At 36.9% G+C, this 16,862-nt stretch overlaps 1 long non-coding RNA gene across 2 annotated transcripts; it reads left to right on the top strand.

Moving 5' to 3' along the window:
• The first annotated feature begins 7,466 nt into the window (after positions 1 to 7,466).
• On the top strand, positions 7,467 to 10,028 carry LOC311095595. 2 transcript variants are annotated; one of them, XR_014608869.1, is made up of 7 exons: positions 7,467 to 7,625; positions 7,750 to 7,817; positions 8,089 to 8,132; positions 8,262 to 8,645; positions 8,919 to 8,999; positions 9,107 to 9,187; positions 9,407 to 10,028. It is a non-coding gene; the product is annotated as an uncharacterized lncRNA (long non-coding RNA). The 2 variants fall into 2 exon arrangements; XR_014608870.1 differs by having other exon boundaries at positions 7,499 to 7,625; positions 8,262 to 8,999.
• The last annotated feature ends 6,834 nt before the right edge of the window (positions 10,029 to 16,862 follow it).

Here is a 16,862-nt window from a genome sequence, read left to right as displayed (position 1 = left end):
TAATTTTTATGAAATATCCTCATGAAAATAAAATTGAAGTTGGCACTGTAGCAATCTAGAAATGCACTACAGCTAAAGCCACATGTCTAAACATTTTATGTTTAAAATCTGAAGATAATAAGTCCAAAACTCTGTATTTAGTTAAATGTTTTTCAAGACCATGTCATGTGACTTTATTTTGATTTGACTCTAAAATGCAACTGATGTTTATTGTCATCTTCTAAGCATCTATCCAGTATATCGTCTCTATTGTTTTGTGGTGCAAACGATCCCCATTCAGTGTCAGTCTCCCCCTGCACACATTCACACCTCTCCAGCCCGGTTATGGCTCTAAATATGCATTTCTTTTGTCTGCATTATAGTTACTAACGACTGGCTACTCGTAGGCTATTCATAGGGTTTCAGTCCCTAATTTCTTTTCTCAAAGTTCACCTCACATTTTAAACTGTATCAAATGCATTTTTTGAATAAAGAAACATTTCAGTAAGCGTTCAAAAAATCATAAAAGTATAACTTCTAGGTGGCAGCCTGGCAGGTGCACCTAGGGCTAGCTAGCATGTTAGCTTAGCACACCATCAATACACGACAATTTATGAGATTAAAACCATGTTTGTGTTCCAAACTTACTTTATAACCCAAGTAGAGTATTTTAAATAAAATTCTGTGATCTAATTTGGCTTCAGATAAAAAAATCAGACAGAAAATATACTATTGTTATAGTATTCTGCACAATGATTCTATATAGATTAGCATTACATTATAAATATAATCTATTATTATGGAAATACCTGGCATGGCTTGAAAAACACAGGTAACTCAAATATCATAGCAAACATGTTTATTGTCTTCAAAACGTCTGTATCTGCATGTTACAGCGCGATCTCTTGTTAGCTTTGTGTGTATCAGTGACGTCCAGGAATGTCACATGATCATGGCTCTTCTTCATGTTCTATATATGGACTAATACTGTGCACAGGGCGGCGAGGGCGCCCTCAGGCTATTGGTATGAATTGAAAACACAGTATCAGAGTATCCAAGCGCTCATAATGATTACATCGACGCATTTGGGTATAAATTCAATAAATATTATTCCTGTCTATAGAAATCTGATGTAAACCTATGAGAATATATCAATATTTCTCCAAATCTGCACATTTTTGAGCTAAAAGCCCTGAAGGACGTTGTTTTGTGAATCGCTGTCATGACGACAGCAGGGGAGTTTTTTTATGAATGAAAGCGGCTGACGCGCATAATTCATATCAAAGGTATCGACTCATTTTTTCATTTCATAACTCCTGACACAAATTAAGAAATAACTGTCGCTATAAGTTTCTCAGAATACAATAGTGGTCAAATACTGAAACTTGAGTCTTATATCTTTTTAATGATGTATAGTTTGTCAAGGTATAACATTAAATCTGATAGTAACTTTGAACTATATATATAAAAAACCGCTTCAGTGCGCCCGCACTGAAAAAGAAAAAGTTTTTTAAAAATTGAAAAGTCCAAAGATCTGTAGGCCTATCTCTGATAAATGAATTTAACACGTTTGTGATGCCCCTTTATTTTTTATATTTTTTGTTATTTTTATTTTTATTTTATTTTTTGGTTCTTTTTATTTAAACTATATTGTTACGAAATGTGAAAATGTTATGTGTCAAGGACTTGATATTGAATTCTGTAATTTTAAAAATTCAATAAAAAAATTCAATAAAAAAAAAAGAACCATTGTTTTTTTTTGAAAAAAAAAGTTTTTTTTTTTTTTTTTTTTTACAGTAAGTTAAGCTCCGAAATATATATTTTAAAAGTTCCAGGGAGTTTCTTCTGATGCTCTGTTGAAATAATAAAAATAATTTTTAATTTGTTTAATTATTATTATTTTTTATATATATTTTTCCACAATATCCGGATGACGGAGCTCGCTCCAATTACTTCTCTGGAGTCGTTGATTAAGGTAGGCTAAAATTATTACCTCATGAACAAGTAGCCTATAAATATACATGCAAAAGTGTAGTCAAGTATGTAACGTTATGTTGCTGGGGTGATCATGACTGCCTTATGCCCTATTTTAACTTTTTTGTGACATTGCTTTGGTGTTTCCATTTGTCTGATATAAAACCCTATAAAGTGCTAACTGCATGTCCTAGCATGTCACATGTTATGCCGCGTTCCAGGCAACCTGTAACCCGTGTTTTTCCAACTCGTAACTGGGAGTACATCGATCTAGTACGAGTTCACGGGTGGGAAGTCACGGGTTTGACTGCCGTTCCAGTGCACTTTCACGGGTATAAGGTTGGAAAAACACGGGTTACAGGTTGCCTGGAACGCAGCATTAGTGTAGCCTAACGTACTAGTTCACAAACTTTTTCTCAACTCACTTTTCGTGTATTTTAATAATGTGATATTAACATTTGACATGCATTACACACATACACATACACATACACACACAGTATTACTGTGTAAATGGCAGTTAAAAATCAGAGAAATGTTTACCCTTATCACAATGTCATCACGAACAAAGTTCAAAACTCAGAAGAATGACTGGTTAAGACAATTTGACCATTGAGATTAAGAAAACATATAGCATCCCTTGCATAGTGTGATTTTAAATCATAGTGTGATATTAAAACCCTCTGGTGTCCTTCATTTCAGAGTCACACTCAGGACCTTCGGGACCAAATGGTCCGGGAGGGTGGGAATAATATTTATAAAAAAAAATCATCATTTTTTTTTTTTTTTACTTGTTTTTTATAATATTTTTTCTTTTCTTTTTTGGTGTTTTGAGATAATTTTATGATTTATAATTAATATTTATGCAATAATTATGACCAATTTTTTCCCAATGAATATAATAGAATTTTTTTATATATATGTAATTTTTTTATTTTTTTTATTAAAGCTGTATTTCATTTTAGAGTCAAGCCTAGGCCTCATGAAAACAGTTTTTGAAATGAGATGGGCGCCAACTGGTGGACACACTGAGCATTTTTATCACGCAATAGTACATTTTTACCACTAGTGGATTTACAGCTCTCTGTAGAAAGGCTTGCGAATTCTAGTGATTTTTGCCTGAACAGATTTAGTCTGTTTTGCACTCTTGATGTTTTAGAGATTCACCCCTTCACTGTTGAGTCCTTTTTTCTTCATCCTGGCTGATTTGTAGATTGTATGCACAAAAAAACTCTTGTGTTTTCATATTTTTGACAATTTCCCATTCATTTCCTATGGGGGTCATTTTTGACCAAAGAGCAGAAGTGTGATGACCACTTAGCATGCTTGGATCATGACCTCAATATTTTTTGTGTGTTCACATACCTAATACCATAAAAGGCACCTAGTTTCGTAACATTCCGAAGAAGCTGTGATTTTTAAAAATTCAAAATAGATTTATGTAATCTGAATTTATTAGTGTGTATGTGTATAAAAGTGTGTTTGTGTGTGTGTGTGTGGATGTGTCTGTTTTGCACTCTTGATGTTTTATAGATTCACCCCTTCACTGTTGTGTGCTTTTTTTCTGGATCGTGGCTGATTTGTAGATTTTTTGTGCATACAAACTCTGTATTTTCACATTTTTGCCAATTTCCCATTCATTTCCTATGGCGGACCATTTGGTCCCGAAGACCTTGAGTGTGACTATTTTTTTTACAACCACTTAGACTATTCAAATCCTGTCACCAATTTTTTTGGGTGAGTACCAACAAAGTCACCAAATTTCGGACCATTCCGATGAAGCTATGATTTTATACATTTTTTTATTTAAACAATTTGGGACCATTTGGTCCGAAGGACACCAGAGGGTTAAATCAGAATGTTTCTATCGGTATTTATGCCTATATTATACATAAATAACTTTCTCTTTTTTCTTTCTTTTTTTTCCTCAGACAACATGGTTTCTAATCAAAAGAAATGCCCCAAGGTGCACAGTTCTAAGAAGCTATATACATTAAAATAGAAAGATAAATATGGTTTGTATACTGTTTGATTTTGATTGTATCAGAAGTATTAAATATTAAGTATTAAATATTGAACAGTAATGAAATTGCACAGAATATCAGTGTTATCAAAAGTATTAAATGTTAAATATTGCACAGTAGGTGGGTAGAAGAAAGTCCGGGGATCGGGGGGTGAGTGTGGAGTCAGTGCCTGCGTGAGTTCAAATTGGTTATGGCTTTTGGGAACAGGCCAGCAGATTTAACCTTTAAGGTCACTGACTGTTAACTTGAAAGGCATTAATGAACTAATGGCGCTTTTCCACTACACAGTACCAGCTCGCCTCGGCTCGACTCGACTCGGCTCTGTTTGGTTTTCCACTGTGTAAAAGTTGTACCTGTACCTGCTTCCAGGTACTTTTTTTCGTACCACCTCCGGCGAGGTTCTAAGCGGACTGAGGCGAGCTGAGGCGATACTAAAATGTGATGTGAAAACACGACAGATTGCTGATTGGTCAGAGAGAATCGTCACTATTCATTGCGTCATCATTGCGCGCGCCAGACACAGTATCCTGAATAAAAAAACAGCAAAAACAAAAATAAAAACATCCAAAAACAGCATACACTCGATTTCCTCCATTGTCCTGTGTGTGTGGGTAGCGGGTGTGTCTCGCGCGTCTCGCGTAAAAGATTAAGTCACGGCAGTTTCCTGCGGCGTCGCTATGACGACCAGGTACTATTGTGGAGGTACTATCTGCAATGGAAAACGGAGCGAAAAGCGAGCCGAGCCGAGTCGAGTCGAGTCGAGCTGGTACTGGTAATGGAAAAGCGCCATAAGTAACCTTTGCCAAAAAATCACTCTCCAGAACATTCTCATTCACGGTTCCATGCTGGTGGAATGATCTCCCCACGTCATCCGGGATGCAGAATCCCTGACAACATTCAAAAGACAACCGAAAATTCATTTATTTCGTGAGCACTTAACCTTAAAAAAAACATACAGTATGAATAGGTTCACCAAAGTAAAGAACAAAGCTATATATCTTACTAAATCCTGGATCCTAGATGTCCCACCTTCCTCCTCGTAGAACTAATCCTGTTATGTATTTGCAATGTATTGAAATGCATTGATTTTCAGTGTAAACCTATTCATTTGGCGTGGTAAACATGAAAGATGGGTGAAAAAAATCATATACAGGGCTGAACATTAATGTTTGCCCTTGGCTACCAAATTCATACAAGTGGCAACCAGATTTTGACTTTTAACCACTTTTAAAATTTAACGTTGAGTCCTTGATCTGTTAATAATTCTAACATTCAAGCCAGAGATTATTGTTCATACACAGTAAATTTGACAAAATAGAAACTTCACTTTTGAGGATGACTCAGTAATTTTGCTTTTGCTGGTCATAAGTGCATTCGAATTATGTCAATATGATCAGAGGAACTTAGTATAATATGACATGTAATAATGTGCATTTTTTTGTCAATGTTTGGTCTTACAACAAATTTCAAGTCTTGCCTCAAACTGAATTTACACTCGGGTTTTTTGATAACATACATTTTTTATCCTTTACAAATAAATGTCTTTGCAGCTTGAGAAGCTACATGCAATGGGCTACAAGCCACTCCTCCTCCTTCAGAAGGAAGGCAATGGGAAGAAACCTAAAATAACTTCCCTCACCCCAAGATGTGAACTGGACCCGCTGGCTACACAACACCTCAGTAAAATGACAGCATTTTATGAGTTGGTTTGTGCAGGTGAGATGTACAGTATATTTTTTTTCAGTCGCCATACAGTGTACAGTTGATTGTCAATCCTTCCCTATTTTTTCAGCACTTATCAAATATTTATATTTTATAAAACAAATGACAACCTTATTACATTTCAGTGTTGTGGAATGTTGGTTACATGGCAAGACAATCGTGGCAAACAAGCCACTGTCCACTGAAGGTAGAACTACTTTTTGTTGTGGAGAAACGAAGTCAAAAAATAAATAAATAAACAATACTCTGATGTTTTAAGGTTATAATTCCAGCCATGTTTAATACATAGCCCTGTTAATATAGGTTACAAAGTGTAGTCTGAAAATTTGGTAAAACATAGTTGGGTTTTCTTTAGATGGCAGTTCGGTGTATGTTACACCAAGTTTCCCTGTTTTCCCCATTGTTTTGCCTTTAGCTATTCACGCCTTAACCAAAATCATGTAAACTTGCATCCAGTGTGAAAAATAGCCTATAGCCCATTTTTTGCCTGTGTTTCAGAAATATGTAAATGCATACAAGATAAGAAATATAGTCTTAAAATTCTTTTGTGTGGGAATGTCAAATAATATGCCTGTTTGAATTTTTATAATACATTATATTTCAGCCTCATTCCTACTTTTTTTTCTAATCAAATTTGAACAGGTTGGAAGGCGAGTGAGGACACTGTCCTCACCCTGACCCTCACCCCCTGTGACGAGCAGGGCACCTCAGGAGAGGCGGGGCCGGAAGGCCTCGTGGAGGAGGCGGGGCCGGAAGGCCTCGTGGAGGAGGAGGGGCCGGAAGGCCTCGTGGAGGAGGCGGGGCCGGAAGGCCTCGTGGAGGAGGAGGGGCCGGAAGGCCTCGTGGAGGAGGCGGGGCCGGAAGGCCTCGTGGAGGAGGCGGGGCCGGAAGGCCTCGTGGAGGAGGAGGGGCCGGAAGGCCTCGTGGAGGAGGCGGGGCTGGAAGGCCTCGTGGAGGAGGCGGGGCTGGAAGGCCTCGTGGAGGAGGCGGGGCTGGAAGGCCTCGTGGAGGAGGCGGGGCTGGAAGGCCTCGTGGAGGAGGCGGGGCTGGAAGGCCCCGCTGTGGTGACGGCAGGCCTTTTGGAGAAGGCGGGTGAAATACATCTACCTAAAAAAGGTAACTCTTACAGCTAACTACAAAGCTCTTAAAGCAACATTCCACTGTGTTTTAGTTAATTCGCTCACTTGCTGTCTACCAGAGAGTTAGATTAGGCAGGGACATATAATTTTTTTGTATTTGCATGCAACATCCCAGTTCAACATATCCCCCTATTAGCCTAATTCAATTGAAGTCGGAGGGGCCGACTAGCATGTAAGCTAAAGGCTAGTTGTCTCCAACTGAAATCATTAGCTTAGATTGGCCCAAGTACTCCTGTGATTTGGCCAAGCTAAGCTAATGATGTCAGTTGTTACAATGGAGTTTATTGCACACATAAGAAAGATTATGGTATGTACTGTATCCAACAACTTTTTCAGCAATTTTGCTGGGCAACTTCTCAACCGATTGATTTAGTTCTGATTGGGTGTTCATGATCATTTTTGTGGTAGGACATAGGTTACACATGAGGGTTTGTGTGTGTGTGTATGTGTGTGTGTGTGTGTGAGCGAGCAAGTGAGTGTGTGAATGTGTGCCTGTTTTAATGAACATGTATAAAAAGACATACCTAGATAGTCCTTAATTGTTTGCCATTCCATACTTAGTTTGACATCTGATTTCTTCAAAACCACAGGGTCAACAGGGAAGAGAAAGCGGAAGTCAGGCATGTTTTGCATTTGTCAGGTTTTTTTAATGATATTGTTATTTGTAATAAATTCTATGATGAGCAAGACCGTTTCTGAATTGTTTGCCTTTTTGCAGAGTGGATATATGTATTTTTCTATCCCACAGAGGCAGAAATGGATAAAAGCAAAAAACAAAAACAAAAAAGTAAGTTTAAATGAATTAATACATTTGCATTCAGACTTGATATTTGATCACTTTGATGTGAATGCTTGACCTGGATATGTTAATGATGTTGTTGTGTTCCTAATCTGAGTTTTGATGCCTTCAGATTGCTCCTACCACACAGGCCTGGGTATTTATCCAATTAGGAGTGCTCTGAAAGAAAGAGTGAGAAAGGTAAGACATGCATAACTGAACACCATACTACTCTTTATTTGTTCTATTTACGTCAAAATAAAGTCAAAATGTCAAGTTAAAATACCCGTCAATCACAGAAGTAAAGATGGCAAATAGTCAAATAATGTAAATATTGTATAAAGTATATACTACAGTCTCTTGACTAAAATACTTTAAATATCATGGTAAAACATGAAACAGGAAACATGGTGGCTGTTACCAAAGCCTGATGCAAAAAATGTGTAAGCATGTATTGTTGTTCCTGTCATAGGGCCAAACAGAATTACTTATTGACTGGGAGCCTTGTGCAGCATGGTATGTGTTTTACTATATGACAAATACAGAAATAAGATTGCTCTGACTCTCTATTTCACTCTCATTAACATTCCCAATCTAATAATTGAAATGTCACATGTAACGTCATTCTTTCCCTTCTGTTTTCAGTGGGAAACAGTGGACTCCTACTTGGGAGCCCAAGGAGTCATTTGTTTAAGCTTTTTAATTTTGTTAATTTTGTAATATATGTCGTTTTATTTATTTTTATTGTACATTCCATATTCACTAATGTTTTTTTATAGTAATTTTGTTATATTTCTATTCAAAATAAAGTGTTGTTTACAAGCCCTGAGTTGAAGATGGTAGATGTTCAACATTTTCTGCCATTTCAGAACTGGATAATTCAAGAATGCCTAACTCCATACAGAAACAGGTTCTTCTTTTGATATGTGGTTTATCAAGAGGTTAGTAAATTATTCAACCGAGCAAAATGTGTGCACAAATGGAAGCAGGACTCTTCATTCTCTCTATGAAGACTCTTCAATACATGCTGTAAGTCAGATGCAATTTATTGTCACAGATGAGGGATATGATAGACATATGATGTTAATTATTTAAAATGAATGTGCAATATCCATAATGGTCATCACAAACACGTTTCCAACATTCATACAATAGAAGGTGATGTAGTGTGATTATTTACAATATTTGATAATTTGTGATTGTTTTGGGGGGTTGTGTGTGTGATCGATTTAGCTGAAACTTTATATTCTTGGTGGTTTAAAAAATGACCTTACATCTGTCCCTTTACTGATGTTTTACCAGTCACTGCTCCTGATAGGCTGATGTGGTCCCACTCCATTATTTGGTTTCAGTTCCATCAGTGGTCCTTGGTAAGGTAGATAAGTAAGTGTTGTACTGTTTTGGACATCCTCAATTTTTTACTTTACCAACTTCTGTACACCCACTGGAAAATGTCAGCTGAGCATTACATATTTGCCCCCCCCAACCAGAAGCAAGCTGAAGAAGACGGTCTTTCTCGTGTCCCACTTCCCTGTAGAAGTACCTCTCCACTGTTTGGTCGTTGATCCTTGGTAAGCACATCTTTCACTTTCATTTCACAGCCACACAATATGTCTGTGAATGACTGCAGTAATTTAATAAGTAAGGGATCATGTGTAGAACGCCAGTCATTATAATGAAAATAACTCCCTACAAAGCGAACAGGTCTTGCTTCATTCTGAAGGGACTTATTTCCCAATAATGACTGGCATTTTGGCCATAAATCTATGTTTTTCCAATTTGATTTTTAGGCTCTCCTGTTATATTGTGGTGGTGAGACCGTAGAAGGACCCAAAAAGAAGACCCAAGACGATAAGAATGCTCCAGTGGACAATGGTGGTGGTGGTGCCGCTTTTAGCACACGGCTGTCCAATCAAACAGCCTGTTAAGCCTAAACACAACTCCACACACCTGTCCACCTGTCATCTGCTTGCATCCCTGTACTTTCCATTAAATGTATATTAAATTAAATTTTTGCAAAATATTGAGATATTTTTGTCACTTTCATACATACATATGCATAGAGAAGACAATAATTGTGAGATACCTTTGTCACTTTCAAATAGACAACATTCAACAAAGTACAAATTAATTAAAAGAAGCAATGTCTGTAAATGAAATTAGTATGCATTACATTAATAAATATGGAATAGTTTTTAAATTTAGTATGTTAACAGTGTTTTATTGTTAAAGGTAGTTGTGCAGTTTGTGATCTGAGTTTATTTGATGGTTGTTGATGTTTACAGTCAAATAGATTATTCCCACTACTCCAGGTGTGCCCCCAATGTGTGTGGAGTGGACACTCTTCCTCTGATTGAATGTTCATGTATTGATAATCCATAGCATAAGTAACAATAAAAATTATTTCCTTCTAACAATGACTCGAATTACTGCGTAATTGGGTGATAACAATCTCATGATTCTTATGCATTATAATTCAATGCATATTATAAGGTTATGTAGTTTCATGCAGCCTGTTTATTGTTCTTTAGCCAAGCTGTGCAGGGTGTTGCCTAGCAACAGGGGTCAGAAGTACACATTTTTGATATATTTTGTATAATTACACTTTTAATCGTTTGTCATTGAATGATGTGGTTCATATAACATAATTGCACATGAGATGGACCAATAACCGATATAATTATAAACCATATCTTAAACTAGAATAAACTAAAAACTAAACTAGAAAATATGACCGCCGCTCAGGCCTGCACTGGCTTTCCACAAAAATAAATTACGTGGAGCAATTTGGCTGTATTGCGTGTTTATGTATATACCTAAAAAAAGTAGTAGTATGTGCATGTCTGTCTGTGTGTGTGTGTGTATGTGTGTGTGTTTGTGTATGTGTGTGTGTGTGTGTGTCTGTGCGTGTATGTATGCGTGCGTACATGTGTGTGCGCGTGTGTGTTTGTGTGTGTGTGTCTGGCAACAGCACAACTTCCTGTGTTGCCACAAGCAACCACTGTTTCCCAGTAAACACAGAACGTTCCCCTAACGTTCCCATATGGTTCCCATTTGGTTATTTTTTTGGGAACCAAATAAGAACGTTCTGGGAACGTTCCCTCCAGGTTATTATTTTAATATCATACGTTCGCAATACCTACATGATATGGCATAAATCCAGCAAAAAGTGCTCCCTAGTGGTTTATATCTCGTAGAAAACACTTGTGCTGAATATTATTACACCTATTTCTAAACATTTTGTTAACAATTACTACATTAAATATGCCTATAATGCATCCATAAAAACATTAAACATCACAGTAGTTTAAACACCGAAACAACAGCACTTAAATAGCCTATTAATAACTGCATATTAACATATTCACATACTGTATATGTGAAGCACTGTTAAATATATTGAAATACATTTTGTATATTTGAAATACATTTAAAAAATACTTAGTTAGAACATAAAGCTTATCAATTGTTCCTTGTGTTACTGTAAATTTGTGTATGAGAATGTTTAAAATTATTATATCATGTAGTTTTTACTATTTTGTTTCTACACCACGTTTACCTTTTCTAAAGGTAGACCTATATTATATTATAATGTAGCCTAAATGACTTCAAACATTGTTTTACATTTTCAATGCTTTCATATTCTCATTCCATTTACAGTTTGCGATGGCCACAGGCCTATCCACTTAATAATGTATCAAGTTTCAGTATATTTTAGCTGATTATCAAATAATTCACTCCATCAATTCAAAATTAATGTAAATGCTGCGTGACTTCTACGTGTTTTAATGGGCGCGCGCGCTGAACATTCGAGCCGCATTTGAACTGGAGCGGAGGGCGTTACCATGGAAACGAGGCAGCAACTCAACTGACAATCAGCGAAACTCCGTCTCTCACTGTTGTTTTAACTACTTTAAGGTAAGTTTAGTCCATAAAATTACACAAATAGTACATACAAATGTTTCTGATACTTTCTTTGATGTAAATGACTCGTTACCGTTGAATATTTAGTTTATAGAAATGGTTTAGTGTCTTCGCAAAAGTCCGTTAGCATCTCAACTGTTAGGCTAACTAAAGCCTTTAACTTAGTTACCTTTAGTAAAGGTAACGTTAATTTAGGTAAACTATAGACTTGAGCTGTAGTTTTGTAAAGGTTTTGCTGACAATTGGTCAATGGATGAATGGAAATAAGCTAATTTATGTAATGTTAAAGAGGCTATATGCAACTTTTCCCCCAAAATAAACGTAACAATAGCCTTTTTATTTGACCATTTATGACTCAAACATCTCCTGATGAGCATACTGACACCTTGTCCGCTCACAGTGGGTGCACCTATAAGCCTGTATCCTATTTTTCCTATTTTCTGTCGGGTCAGATTTTTCGCGCGCTGTCTGCGGATGTGACGTCAAGCGCGTTCATGTTAAACGTTTCAGATCACTCTGCCACCACCGCTAGTCAGCAAACAAACTTAGTTTCTCAAACAATATATGTATTTGACTGTTCTTACCTCTGTAAACATAATGTTGACTTCTTTGCAGCGGATGACTTGTGAAGTGTGCACGTACGAGAGCGAGCAGAAAGGAAGAGCAGTTCCGTTTTTTGGCCACAGGTGTCAGTCGCGAGTTTAAATTTGAGAAAATCGCATGTAGCCTCTTTAACCTAAAAGTATGCACTGTATGGTAAATTCAGTTATCACGTGACGTCACAACATTACGCCCACCTGGAGGGCAAAATAAGGCTTTCCTCCACTGCCCAGTCATTTTTATCAGGTTTGTAGTTAGTATTAATGTAGTAAAACAGTGTTATTAAAAGATCAAATTCAATATACCGCTTATTCATGATGCATACTTTGTACAGGTAAGCAGATGAACACAGAACAAATTATTTATAACATAATAATATTGTTTGTCTTTTACAGTATTGTTTGCCATCTAGTCCTGATCACAGAGTTTAGCTCCAAACCCAGTTAAGCAGACCTGAGCAGCTGATCCAGGACCACCAGAAACTCTGCAGGACTTTGGTCTGGACACCAGTGTTGTAAGTTCAGAATATATTGCAGGAGATCTCAACATTGTCTCTCAAGGTCCACTTACATGCAGAGCTTTACTCCAACCTAGTCCAGCACACCTGAACAAGCTAATCAAGGTGCTAAACTCTGGGTGCATATCACTCAGGTCTCTAGCTCAGTAGTCAGTGGTTAAAGGCCGTCTTAATCACAAAATCCTTACAGTGCACTGAAACATTCGCTTCCTAAAAACTCACTATGATAACAGAAGTTCTGAAGCTCAAAACTTTATCACAAGAGACAGTTCGCTACAAAATGACATGTGATAGCTGATTTTAAAACATTAACCAATATTATATTTCAGCATAAACATACGTCACTAGACAGGTAAAGCCGAGTTCAGACTGCACGATTTTCAAAGTAGTCGGTGGTTTTTTGAACCGATAAGTATTACCTCTGTCTTGTCTGGATTTAATAATAGAAAATTACGCGTCATCCAATCTTTTATATCTTTAACACACTCTGTCAATTTGGATAATTTAGCGTTTTCATCCGGCCGTGATGAAATATATATTTGACTGTCATCAGCATAACAATGGAAACTAATTCCATGTTTCCTTATAATATTTCCAAGTGGCATCATATATATTGAGAATAACAGAGGGCCCAACACAGATCCCTGCGGCACTCCATAGTTTACTGGAATTATGATCGATTTTTCTCCATTTAAATAGACAAAATGGTAGCGGTCTGATAAGTATGATCTAAACCAGCTTAATGCTTGTCCTTGAACACCAGTATAATTTTGTAGTCGATCTAAGAGTATTGTGTGATCTATAGTATCGAACGCAGCACTTAGATCAAGTAAAACTAGTATTGAGATGCAGCCTTGGTCAGAAGCTAAGAGTAAATCATTTGTGATTTTAACGAGCGCAGTTTCAGTGCTATGATGCGGCCTGAATCCTGACTGAAACTTTTCATAGATATCATTTTCTTGCAAGAAAGAGCCCAGTTGAGTGGACACAACTTTTTCTAGTATTTTAGACATAAAAGGTAGATTTGAAATGGGTCTATAATTTGCTAGATTATGTGGGTCTAATTGTGGTTTCTTAATGAGAGGTTTTATCACTGCCAGTTTAAATGTTCTTGGAACATGACCTAAAGATAAAGACGAGTTAATAATATTGAGGAGAGGCTCTTCCACTACAGGTAACACTTCCTTCAGTAGTTTAGTTGGTATAGGATCTAATAAACATGTTGTTGTTTTAGATGAAGTGATAAGTTTATTTAACTCTTTTTGTTCTATAGTTGTAAAGCACTGTAATTGTTCTTGCGGGGGGAAAATTGAGGCTGAATTATAAGGTGCGATTGAGGATTGAACGTTTACAATTGTGGTTCTGATGCTTTCTATTTTCTCAGTGAAGAAGTTCATGAAATCATTACTACTAAACTGTAACGGTATATTTTGTTCGGGTGACGTCTGTTTATTTGTTAGTCTAGCCACGGTGTTAAATAAAAACCTAGGATTGTTTTGGTTGTTTTCTATTAGTTTGCGGAGATGCTCAGCCCTGGCCGCTTTTAGGGCCTTTTTATAACGTGACATACAGTCTTTCCACGCGATTCTAAAGACCTCTAAATTAGTTTGTTTCCATTTACGCTCTAAATTACGGGTTTCTCTCTTTAGAACATGCGTAGTATTATTGTACCATGGTGCTTTACTTTTCTCTGTGACCTTTTTTAATCTAACGGGTGCAACAACATCCAATGTTCTAGAGAGAATGGTGCTCATAGTGCTAGTTAGTTCTTCTAGTTCATCTGTTTGTTTGGGTTCAGGCAGCAGCTGAGACAGATCAGACAAGCAACTCGAGAAATTATCTATGGTGGATGGAAGGATTGTTCTGCCTGGTCGAAAACGCGGCGCCGCATGACATATTACAGCAGTACGTAATATGCAAGTTACCAAGTAATGGTCAGTGACATCATCACTTTGTGGAATGATATCTATATCGGTTGGATCGGTTCCATATGATATAATTAAATCGAGTGTGTGATTAAGACGATGAGTTGGTCCGGTGACGTTTTGCTTGACCCCAAAGGAATTTAATAAATCTATAAACGCAGCCCCTAACGCATCATTTGGATTATCTACGTGTATGTTAAAATCTCCAACAATTAATGCTTTATCTACATTGACCAATAGATCTGAGAGAAAATCTGCAAACTCTTTTAGGAAATCAGCGTAAGGCCCAGGCGGTCTATATACGGTAGCCAAGGCTAGAGATAATATGGATTTTTTTCTAACATCTAAGAGCGTAACATTTAGTACAAGTATTTCAAACGAAATAAACTTATAACCCGTTTTCTGAGTAACATTGAGAATATCTCTATAGACCGCTGCAACACCGCCGCCACAACCAATCAGACGGGGTTCGTGCTTATAGGAGTATCCTGATGGAGTAGAGGGCGATTCCACAGTATCTGTCCACAAGGGGTGTAATGAACAATATAGATTGAATAATACCCAGTTGTTGTCATTTTTTTATTTTTAGTTCACTATTTTGTTAAAGATAGATGTAAGAAATAATAAAGTTACTTTTATCCCACTAGGCCTTGGCATTATCGTGTAATGAGACTTTATTTTATTTCCGTCCCCAGAAATTGCGGATGTCACGGTGGGACATTCAGTGCATCTGGATTTTTCCTAAGTCATTTCTTTCATTTCCTTTAATAAAATCCAGAATTTTGGCGCAAAACATTTATTTTGGAGTGTCTTCTACAAAATACTACTATTAACACTGAAAGTAGAATTCCCTTAATCCACCACGATGCAATGGAAAAATTTACTAACGTTCGTTACACTTTCTGTCCAAGCAGTTACGCACGTTAAACTATGATTCTAAAGGAAGCGGAGATATAATTTTTCCATGTAATTCTATCAGTAGCATAACGATACAACCATCTTGTGTGGGTTAAATTCTCATATGCGTTGCTACATGATAAATTGTTAATAAATCGGGATAAAACAGGGGCCGAGATTTTCTGTCCAAAAATCATAACGCTCGAACATTTTATTCTGACGCTGAATTTCCATCTCCTAATGTCTCAACGGTTCTCATGTCAGAAATAAGATTGTCTAGGTCACGGCCGCTCTGCGTGTGAGAAAGTGTTAACATGATTTCACGGATTTCGACAAATGTGGGTAAGTTTGTGGATTTTGTCCAAAAGGTTACGAACGTTAAAATGATACGAACGTGGTAAACTTTGGTTAAGTAAACATTAAACATTAAACATAAATCATTGTGGTGAGAAAGGATAAAAGAGTGTGCAAGTCGGATGATTGCGAGTGGTTTCGGACCGAAAGCGTCGTTCATCGTGAAAGCGCATGCATGAATGGTGGTTTTATACATTTTGACAGATTCTGCACATCTTGTTCGTAACTTAGACGGAAATTTTCAGTCTGTCCAACTTCCAACGTTGTTTACTGCGTATTTTTGACTCAATAAGCTGTTCATGAAAGTCAACATCGTCTATGACATTTTTCTGTTTGTTTTTTTTTGATGATTTTTTTTTTCTGTCCAATGTTCGTAAGAATATAGCTTAGGCTGACGAAGTTAACACGTTAATAGTGCGTTAACACAATCTGTATGATCTTTAAATTTGATAGTATGATGACAGGTTATTTTAATGTGTTATGAACTTGTTCTATTCTATGCCAGTTTTCATGAAATGGTATTATTTTGTGTTACAGAGGCAATCTTGCAGGATTGTTTAATTTTTTCCGTCCACGTTACACACGTTATAACTTAGCACACTTGTAGGAGTTCCTTTGTCTTCTACATTTGGCAAATAAATTAGAAAAATATACCTGTGGTATTTGTTAGTAATTTTGCTGGCTTTCAGTTTATGAACATACCAGACTCAAAAATGCACCTTTAAGTTTATAGAACAGATAATATTAGATGGCCACCCTGCCTGCATGGAAGTCCTATTACCAGTTTTGTGAACCATACACAACGCATGACTCATAACTATACCAAATTAGGAACAAAGTAAAACATGAACTGGGATTCAACCAGATTTTATTAAACTGAATTAGATTAAGTACACTTTCTGCTTGAACTTACATTGTTTTTCCGTCCATGTTACATACGTTAAATTTGACATCAACTCAACTTTGATCAAAGTTTACTAGTTTACCATTGCCAGATTTATCCTGCCTTTCACACAGCTGTACCCCAGG

Source organism: Abramis brama (genome assembly GCF_963993115.1).
Source record: "Abramis brama genome assembly, chromosome: 13".
Classification (NCBI taxonomy): Eukaryota; Metazoa; Chordata; class Actinopteri; order Cypriniformes; family Leuciscidae; genus Abramis; species Abramis brama.
The sequence above is the reverse complement of the archived record's forward strand: the minus strand, read 5'-3'. Positions and strand labels throughout refer to the sequence as shown.